This window comes from Hibiscus syriacus, unplaced genomic scaffold, assembly GCF_006381635.1.
Source record: "Hibiscus syriacus cultivar Baekdansim isolate YM2019G1 unplaced genomic scaffold, ASM638163v2 tig00005294_pilon, whole genome shotgun sequence".
Classification (NCBI taxonomy): Eukaryota; Viridiplantae; Streptophyta; class Magnoliopsida; order Malvales; family Malvaceae; genus Hibiscus; species Hibiscus syriacus.
In genome coordinates, this window is record NW_024062052.1 from 1,092,675 (window position 1) to 1,103,879 (window position 11,205).

Genomic DNA, 11,205 nt, shown 5'->3' on the forward strand with positions numbered 1-11,205 from the left:
TTAGGCGAAATAATTTGTTATCATCGGTATTGGGCCAAAGAACCCCAAGGGAAATGACATGAAAGCGGTATAAATTAGTAATAATTTATATAAACATATAATGTTTTAGACATTAATCCCTAGAATCTAAAACATATGGATTTGGATACTCGCGTTAACCAAGTTAATAGTTCCCCAGGCCCTAACAAAATACGTTGCACACTATCTTCGATGCGACTACTACTTGTGGTTTCTTTTTTGGAGTTTTTTTTTTCATTAAAGTTAGAAGATATAGATGTTAAGCATCGTTGATGGTTGAACTGAGAAGGCGAGCTTGAATCTTGTGTAGGTTTGATAATTGAAGAGGCTTTAACATGAATTCTTCTGCTCCTCCTTCTAGGCACCTGCATTCATGCCTTCATTTTCTTATTCACTTCAATCTATTCCCTTCTTTATTTGTAACATCCTAAATATCGAGTCAATGACCAAAATAGAATTTTTGGTAATTTAGTGACCAATCTCAGAAAAGATTGAAAGTTTAGGGATTTAAATTAAAAGTATTGATGTTGGATTTAATAATAAAGTTTGAAAGTAATAAGGGTATTATGGTCATTTTTTAAGAAAGATTTTTATTTCCCTTTATAAAAGGTAATAAGCACGTGGGAAGGAGATAATTTCTCCAGAGTATTCTTCAGTCTTCTTCTTGATCCTCTCCACCGTGAAGCCTAGTATAAGGTAAGTGGGTTTTCAGTTGGTTAATTCGTCGTTTTAAAGCATGTTTTGATTCTTGGGATATTAAGAAAGATTAAAAAAAGCTTTAGGTGGCTTAAAACTCAAAGATTAACAAGTTAAGAGAAATTAAGAAAAATGAGTTTTTAAGTGAATTTTTGAAATAGAAGGAGTTAATAGATTTTGAAGTTGAATTTGACTTGTCAAGGGTTGAATTAAGAGATGTGAAGTGATAGAATGAGTTTTAAAACATGTTGAAAATTTGGTATGATTCTTGAAGTTAATCAAGAGGAGAGGATATTAAGGTTAAAGACAAGATAAATGAATAAAAATGAATCTAAGCATGTATATGTAAGTTAGGATTATAAAAGAAGATGAACCATGAAGTTTTGAAAATGAAAGAGTGAATTATCGTGCCTAAAGAGTAATTTCTGGGCAAGGTGTATCGGTACACATTCAAAGTGTACTGATGTATACCAATACACTCTTTAAAGAAGAAACATCGAATGCCATGAATGTATCGATGCACTATGAGTGTGCACCGATGCACCAAGACAAATTTTGAAGGTGCATCGATGCAGTAAGGGGTGCATCGATGCATCAATATTTCAAAGCTATTTTGGGTACCGATGCACCTATAGTGCATCGGTACACCCCTGAAGGAAAAAAGTGAATATTATTTTACTAAGTTCATTTCAGTTGTTAGTATCATATTACAAGGTGTAGGTATCTGATAATTGCCTTAAAATGTATAATTATTAAGATTCAGAGCCTAAACAAGTTCCGGAATCATTGACAAGTAAGATCAATCAAGGGGAAAGATAAGAGATTGAAATTGACTAGTGAGGCCAGGTGAGTGCATAATAGTGACATGTATTGTTTAAAGGAAATAGGACTTGCGATGAGTCTATTTCCTAGAATAATATGCATGAAGTCATGAATAAGATTATGTGGTTGTTATTATTATATATGTTATATGTGATTATATATTTTAAATTAATTGTATGTATGCATAACTAAAGATATTGATGTGCTTTGTATATGCTATAGGATTTGTGTAAAACACTAAAATGTAATAATGGAATAACATGAAATAAATTATATGATATAGACATAAGGAGTGAAATGAACGAGTGAGCATAAGATAATCAAGTATAAGTCATATTATATGGTATATGTGATTACACGAGAAAGGTTAGAAGACTCTATGAGGATAGTATAAATTTGAGGGCATATACATAAATAAGGATACATAAGTTATATAGGGAAGATTTATATAGTTAAAGGAAACTATGGTTTATGAATTATAAAGTGAAGAACTATAAAACTTTATGAAAGAGTATATGTATGAAGTAATGGGAAATTGAACTAATTAAATAGATTAAATTAGTATATATATAGATGAATTATGTAAGTGAAAGGGGAAACGAGATAAGATAAGTAGAAATTATTTATAGGATAGAATGAGACTATTTGAACATGTATTATAAACTTTATAAAGGATGACTTAGGTTAAATCATTATATGATATAAATATAGGGCATTACTATGTAAATTACATTAAAGAGACATGTTTACACGATTACAAGATATGATACAAGACATTAGATATATGAAAGAGAAAGTATATGTGATATGAAAAAGTGAAACAAGTTAAATGATATTGAATTAGGTGAATATAAGAGATTAAAGCATAAATTATACGAAAATATATAAGTCATAGGATATGACATGTTTATAGGAACACAGGAGAAGTGTTATATGCCATGTGATACATGAATACGAAATATTATGATAATTTACATGAACTACGTGATTAAATGTATATGTGAATGAAGCTACGAGTTTATATGAATATGTGATATGTTTACATGAATATGAAAAAGGATATAAAAGATAATGCCCATGATATGTGTTATGAGAGCTAGGGGTATAGTTGGCATGCCAAGAGTCGAGGGTCTACGCGGTCCTTCAGGACATATATGTATCCTTTGGAACATCTATGAGGTCTTTTGAGACACATACTTGGTCCTTGGAATATGTATATGGATCTAAAGGAATTTTCTACGTGGTCCTTAGGGATATCTTATATGGCACTTCGTTGCATTTCTACGCGGCACTTAGGTGCATTTCTACGCGGCACTTAGGTGCAATTCTACGTGGCACTTCGGTTCATTTATACGAGCTGTGGTGATAGCATTAGCGCACAACCTCTATAGACTCACATATCTATAGTTCTCACATGTGTACATGGGCTAATAAAGAAGATGATATAAAAGAACCTTGTATGATATTATGTGCTTTGTTTGTAATCTTTATGGTGAAATGATATATGTGATATGATGGTAATGTGTATATAGCTTGGTTAAGAAGAATAAGTACAAGAACACATGACTAAAAGATAAAGAAGAAAATAAGACTATTAAAGAGATAATGAGGAATTTATTACATACGATTTATATGTTTTGTGTTAGGAAATATGTTACCAGAATTATATGATGATATGAGTATTTCTTTGTGAAACAATATGTATGTATATGATATATATATATATATATATTTATGTTTGGATACATTTTGTGGTTTATCATGATTACATGAAATATGCATAATAGAAATTGGTTATGATATGCTATAGTCAGTTTGTTTATGCCTCATTATGTGATAGACTTAGCGTGTGATTGTTTCACACGTAGGTTATAGAAGCGAGAAGAGAAGCAAAGAAGAGCAAGACAGGTCAGCATCTCCCTTACAAAATTTCAGATCAGAAAATAGATGATTTAAAGGTGTTTGGTTATTTTGAATATAGTTGGCATGCACTAATTGATTGAGTTAAATATGCTCTGATCGATTTTGGTTATTGTGGTCAATTTGTGTAAATAAACCGCTTTTACTTTAATGAAAGTTTTAAATTTTCTTTGAATTTTGTCAAGAGTCAAAGTTTGAAAAGTCAATGTGACACCTCAGACTCGTATTCGGGTCGGGTACGGGTCTGAGGGTGTTACATTTAATGGTATCAGAGCTAAGGTTTAGCCGATTCTCGGCATAAACCGAAGTTCAAAGTGTCATAAAATGTGTACATGCCAACATATAGTGAATTTTTTTTTCTGATCTGATAGTGTAAGGAGTATGTTATCTTGCTAATAGAATAAGATTAGTTTAATATAGTAGAAATTTGATTATGAGAATTTCAAAGAAAGCGAGGGATGAACCTGATGGTAGTAGCAATTCACCTGCCCTGGCCAGGCAGGAGGAAGAGCGAACACCTCAGGAAGTGCCTCATAAGATCAAAGACTGATTTCAGAAAGTTGAAATCATATTAGAATAGTGATAGAAAGTTTTCACAGGTTTGAATCGGAAAAGTGATATGAAGTATTCTTATTATTTCATGGATACGATAGAATATGGTGAACAAGTGTCACCATAAGAAAGTTAAAAGATCTAAGGATGTGGTTAGAATTTGTAGAGAGTTCGAAAATAAGTGCATCAGTGACAAGCGTATAATATATATATACAGCCAGAGTTTATGAGTTTGAAATAAAGGAATAGTATCGTGTATAAGTAATAATGTGAATAGAATAAGGGTTTACATTTTAGATGGAAAGAGTTAGCGTTGGCTAACCAGATTATGTGATGAAAAATATATAGAAATATAAAATTTTGAGATGTTGTCAGAATAAGACAACCAAAAGATGATGTGGATCGGGATACATTTGTATATTTTGATCATAATAATGTGACATAGTGAAGAAGATGAGGTTTCGTATGTTTGAGTAAAGCTAAGGATTGATAAGAAGAGTTTAAGAATGAGTACATTAGTGATCAGTTTATAAAATAAATGAAGTTAGAATGTTGAGTTGGAACAACGAAAATTACATGGTGTATGAGAATAAATGTGGATTTGATAAGTTAAGTAAACTATCGCAGAGAAAATTCTGACTGAAAGGAATGTATATGAATGGTTCGGTGAAGGTTTATGTTTTAGATTGGAATAATTGGTGCTGACTAACATAATTATGTGATGATAAGTGTATTGAGTTAAAGGATTAGAAGATGTTGTCAGGGTAAATTTACTAAGTATGGTGTGAATTGAGACATGATTATGTATTTTGATCACAGAAATGTAAGGTAATGGAAGAGACAAAAGAATAGTAATGCATATGAATAAGAGTGTGGGTTGGATAAGTGAGTAAATTGCACTGGTTGGATTTCAACTGAGAAAAGGAATATGAGTAGTCTGATTAGGGCTTATGCCCTAAATTGAAACATTGTTATTGATTAATTGTAATGGTATGAATAATAAATTTATAGGATTTGAAGAAAAGATAAAGTTAAGTTAATCAAGTATGATGTGGATTTGGATATGGTTTTGATTATATAGATATGATTTAGGCAAGGAAATAAGTATTTGTATGTTTAAAAAGGGGCTTTGAGGAAGGAAATACAAGTACAAGAAATGGTAAAGAATGAGGTTCTATATAAGTAAAGTGGATTATCAAAGTTATGAAGATGCGATGAAGATCGGTAATCAGAGATGAGTATAAATGATAAGAAAATAGTATGTGAACATTAAAGAAAAAGATATGATATGTATAAGAAGATTTTGAATTTGAAGGAAAGAAAGAATAAAGGAATAAGAAAAGATTGTGTGTATAGTAATACATACAAGGATTAAGAAATGAGCAAAAGCTTGATTTATGTGCAAAGCATATATAGAATGATGAAAAAGATCAAGTGATTCATAATAATAAGAAATAAGGATTGGGGTAAATGACTATAAAATAAATGATATTATATGGAGTTATAAAGATATGGATGCATATGAAGATTTGAGTTTGGGGAAAATGGTAAGTTTGCTAGCGGTAACAGGAAAGATTAAGAAAGGGAAGCAACATGAAAATATTAGAAGACATGATATTATAAAGGTATGCAGTGAAAATTCGAGGACAAATTTTCTTAAGGAGGAGAGATTTGTAATATCCCAAATGTCGGGTCAATGACCAAAATAGAATTTTTGGTAATTTAGTGACCAATCTCAGAAAAGATTGAAAGTTTAGGGATTTAAATGAAAAATATTGATGTTGGATTTAATAATAAAGTTTGAAAGTAATAAGGGTATTATGGTCATTTTTCAGGAAAGATTTTTATTTCCCTTTATAAAAGGTAATAAGTACGTGGGAAGGTGATAATTTCTCCAGAGTATTCTTTAGTCTTCTTCCTCCTCCTCTCCACCGTGAAGCTTGGTATAAGGTAAGTGGGTCTTCAGTTGGTTAATTCTTTCGTTTTAAAGCTTTTTTTTGATTCTTGGGATATTAAGAAAGATTAAGAAAAGCTTTAGGTGGCTTAAAACTCAAAGATTAACAAGTTATGAGAAATTAAGAAAAATGAGTTTTTAAGTGAATTTTGAAATAGAATAAGTTAATAGATTTTGAAGTTGATTTTGACTTGTCAATGGTTGAATTAAGAGATGTGAAGTGATAGAATGAGTTTTAAAACATGTTGAAAATTTGGTATGATTCTTGAAGTTAATCAAGAGGAGAGGATATTAAGGTTAAAGATAAGATAAATGAATAAAAATGAATCTAAGCATGTATATGTAAGTTAGGATTATAAAAGAGGATGAACCATGAAGTTTTAAAGATGAAAGAGTGAATTATCATGCCTAAAGAGTAATTTCTGGGCAAGGTGTATCAGTACACATTCAAAGTGTATCGATATATACTGATACACTCTTTAAAGAAGGAACATCGAATGTCATGAATGTATCGATGCACTATGAGTGTGCACCGATGAACCAAGACAAATTTTGAAGGTGCATCGATGTAGTAAGGGGTGCATCGATGCATCAATATTTTGAAGCTATTTTGGGTACCGATGCACCTATAGTGCATCAGTACACCCTTGAAGGAAAAAGTGAATATTAGTTTATTAAGTTCGTTTAAGTTGTTAGTATCAGATTACAAGGTGTAGGTATCTGATAATTGCCTTAAAATGTATAATTATGTAGATTCAGAGCCTAAACAAGTTCTGGAATCATTGACAAGTAAGATCGATCAAGGGGAAAGATAAGAGATTGAATTGACTAGTGAGGCAAGGTGAGTGCATAATAGTGACATGTATTGTTTAATAGAAATAGGACTTGCGATGAGTCTATTTCCTAGAATAATATGCATGAAGTCATGAATAAGATTATGTGGTTGTTATTATTATATGTGTTATATGTGATTATATGTTTTACATTAATTGCATGTATGCATAACTAAATATATTGATGTGCTTTGTATATGCTATAGGATTTGTGTAAAACACTAAAATGTAATAATGGAAGAACATGAAATAAATTATATGATAGAGACATAAGGAATGAAATGAACGAGTGAGCATAAGATAATCAAGTATAAGTCATATTATATGGTATATGTGATTACACGAGAAAGGTTAGAAGACTCTATGAGGATAGTATAAATTCGAGGGCATATACATAAATAAGGATACATAAGTTATATAGGGAAGATTTATATAGTTAAATGAAACTATGGTTTATGAATTATAAAGTGAAGAGCTACAAAGGTTTATGAAAGAGTATATGTATGAAGTAATGGGAAATTGAACTAATTAAATAGATTAAATTAGTATATATATAGATGAATTATGTAAGTGAAAGGGGAAACGAGATAAGATAAGTAGAAATTATTTATAGGATAAAATGAGACTATTTGAACATGTATTATAAACTTTATAAAGGATGACTTAGGTTAAATCATTATATGATATAAATATAGGGCATTACTATGTAAATTACATTAAAGAGACATGTTTACACGATTACAAGATATGATACAAGACATTAGATATATGAAAGAGAAAGTATATGTGATATGAAAAAGTGAAACAAGTTAAATGATATTGAATTAAGTGAATATAAGAGATTAAAGCATAAATTATATGAAAATATATAAGTCATAGGATATGATATGTTTATAGGAACACAAGAGAAGTGTTATATGCCATGTGATACATGAATACGAAATAATATGAGAATTTACATGAACTACGTGATTAAATGTATATGTGAATGAAGATACGAGTTTATATGAATATGTGATATGTTTACATGAATATGAAAAAGGATATAAAAGATAATGCCCATGATATGTGTCATGAGAGCTAGGGGTATAGTTGGCATGCCAAGAGTCGAGGGTCTACGCGGTCCTTCGGGACATATATGTATCCTTTGGAACATCTATGAGGTCTTTTGAGATACATACTTGGTCCTTGGAATATGTATATGGATCTAAAGGAATTTTCTACGTGGTCCTTAGGGACATCTTATATGGCACTTCGTTGCATTTCTACGCGGCACTTAGGTTCATTTCTACGCGGCACTTAGGTGCAATTCTACGTGACACTTCGGTGCATTTATACGAGCTGTGGTGACAGCATTAGTGCACAACCTCTATAGACTCACATATCTATAGTTCTCACATGTGTACATGGGCTAATAAAGAAGAAGATATAAAATAACCTTGTATGATATTATGTGCTTTGTTTGTAATCTTTATGGTGAAATGATATATGTTATATGATGGTGATGTGTATATAGCTTGGTTAAGAAGAATAAGTACAAGAACTTATGACTAAAAGATAAAGAAGAAAATAAGACTATTAAAGAGAGAATGAGGAATTTATTACATACGCTTTATATGTTTTGTGTTAGGAAATATGTTACCAGAATTATATGATGATATGGGTATTTCTTTGTGAAACAATATGTATGTATATGATATATATATATATATATATATATATATATATATATATATTTATGTTTGGGTGCATTTTATGGTTTATCATGATTATATGAAATGTTCATAATAGGAATTAGTTATGATATGCTATAGTCAGTTTGTTTATGCCTCACTAAGTTATAGACTTAGCGTGTGATTGTTTCACACGTAGGCTACAGAAGCGAGAAGAGAAGTAAAGAAGAGCAAGACATGTCAGCATCTCCCTTACAAAATTTCAGATCAGAAAATAGATGATTTAAAGGTGTTTGGTTATTTTGAATATAGTTGGCATGCACTAATTGATTGAATTAAATATGCTCTGATCGATTTTGGTTATTGTGGTCAATTTATGTAAATAAACCGCTTTTACTTTAATGAAAGTTTTAAATTTTCTTTGAATTTTGTCAAGAGTCAAAGTTTGAAAAGTCAATGTGACACATCAGACTCGTATTCGGGTCGGGTACGGATCTGAGGAAGTTACATTATCAACTCTCTCTCTCTTTAAAAAAAATGAACAACTTACATGCTAATTGTTGAAGGTACATTCTCTTACGACATCACCACCACTAGTACATCTTTCCATGAAGATCCCTGCAATACTAAGTTATATTTGCATCTTCAAAATTAATGATTTATTAGGTCCAATTTTATATGAGAAATTATTTATTAATTATATTCTCGAAACCATCGTTGTGTGATAATATTTGAAACCATATTCTTTTATACTTATTCTAAAAAACATATCACTAAATCAGATAGATATTTTATCAAGGGAACGCTGGTTTCAAATCCTACCCATGTAAGAGCTAAGAACCCTTCCGATAGTTAAAAATGGAGAGAAATTATGGTTGTATTTGGTGGGGTTAGGTTGACCTTGATGCGTTTGGGTAAATCATACCCGCTCGTTCCTGGCATGAAAAGTCTGTCATGATCAAGTTGACTTTAAGTCCCTACATTTCATCCAAGAAATAGTTGTTTTTTTAATTCAAATTATCAAAAATAATAATCAACTTCAATTATATGATCAAATAAGATTGCAAGAGAACCATGAGCGTCGAGGTTAATCAAAATGGATTAAATGAGAAACCCTTTTATCCATTGAGCGTGGAGGGAAGAAATAAATAAAAAATATGGATGATGAAGAGAGTAAAACAGACAACTGATATTTAAAACCTGATGTTGTTGGGGAGATGAAGCAGCTGCTGTCGAGTTATGAAGCAAACCCAGATATTCCAAAGCTTTTTCCCCAGATTCCAAGCACGTTACTGCAATTAATTACATACAGAAAGCTAGCTTTAAAAAAACACACAGTTATTATTTAGTAATTTATTATTTCACCTTGACATGAAAAAGCTTTGAGGAGCTTCTCCAATAACTTCCTGTCGATAACGCTATCATCGACAGCCAAGATATGAAAACGACCTTCTTCTTTTTCTTCATCTTCCTGCACAATTTGTTGTTGTTGAGGTTGTCTGAATTGAACAATATTGCCTGATTTCATCAACCCCATAAATACAGAAGGCTTGGTAGCTTGTGATGTAGATTAGAGAGAGAAAGAATCCAAGTTGCTTTCGGTTTAATCTGAAAGAATGAGATAAAAGTGTGTGAGAGAGAAAACAAAGAGCTGTTATGAGAACGCCGACTACACGTATTTTGCACCAAATAGAAACTTAAATATTACTATATTATTATAAGCATGTTTTGTGAGAGTATAAATTTATATTATGTCATTTGTATTTTTTTTTTATTAATAAGACGAAAGCTTCATGTTAGCTGCAATATGATTTAAGATCATCTCGACCGTAATGATACAAATTAATATTTTTATAATATACTTGATAGTCTTAAGTTATTTTCTTGTATTCAATAAATAATTAAATATTTTTAATTTACTTTAAAATAAAATTAATCAAATTTTACATTAATGAAATATCAAATATTTTTAATTGTGATCCGTCCCTAGATTCTGTATAACGTGTGCTGGCACACATTTCTTTCTCATTCTCTTTCTCTTTCAGTCCGTGTGTCATTTTCTCTTCTCCGTTTTCTTTTATTTGCTTTGGATTTTGTTTGATTTCCGAGAAAATCCTGACAAGATCTTTGTTGCCATTTAGCCGTTTTCTTTTCCTTTTCAAAAGAAATTGGGGCTGGAATTCGATGACTTTGAAAACGAACAAACAAATTAATTAATGTTACTGTTAGTCAAAAAGTAAGACATTCATTTTATAATTATTTAGGCGATGTTCAATTATTTATTTATAAAATAAATCAATTAACTAAAACTAATATTTTTAACGATTTCATTATTTAAATGCATTTGATAATTTAAGATAAAAGTGTGAACATTTTAGATCTAATAGAAAATTTAATTCATATCTAATATTTCTCTAATTTTTTATGCAAGATTTTTGTATTATAACCCTTTAGATTGATTTTTTTTTTTTTTTTTTTACAAATTCAAGTGTTTAAATTTAAAACGATTGAATATTACCATAAATCAATGAAAGTTGCTCTCAAGCTTAAAACTTGGTGGGATCAATCTGTTTCAACTAACAGTTTTTTTTTTTTTTACAAATTCAAGTGTTTAAATTTAAAACGATTGAATATTACCATAAATCAATGAAAGTTGCTCTCAAGCTTAAAACTTGGTGGGATCAATCTGTTTCAACTAACAGATTGTGAGACGTGACCCATGATTTTCTTGTAATAT

The 11,205-nt window shown here is 30.5% G+C and overlaps 1 pseudogene; it reads right to left on the reverse strand.

Moving 5' to 3' along the window:
- Positions 1-277: 277 nt before the first annotated feature.
- Positions 278-10,005, reverse strand: LOC120199032 (annotated as a pseudogene).
- Positions 10,006-11,205: the final 1,200 nt, after the last annotated feature.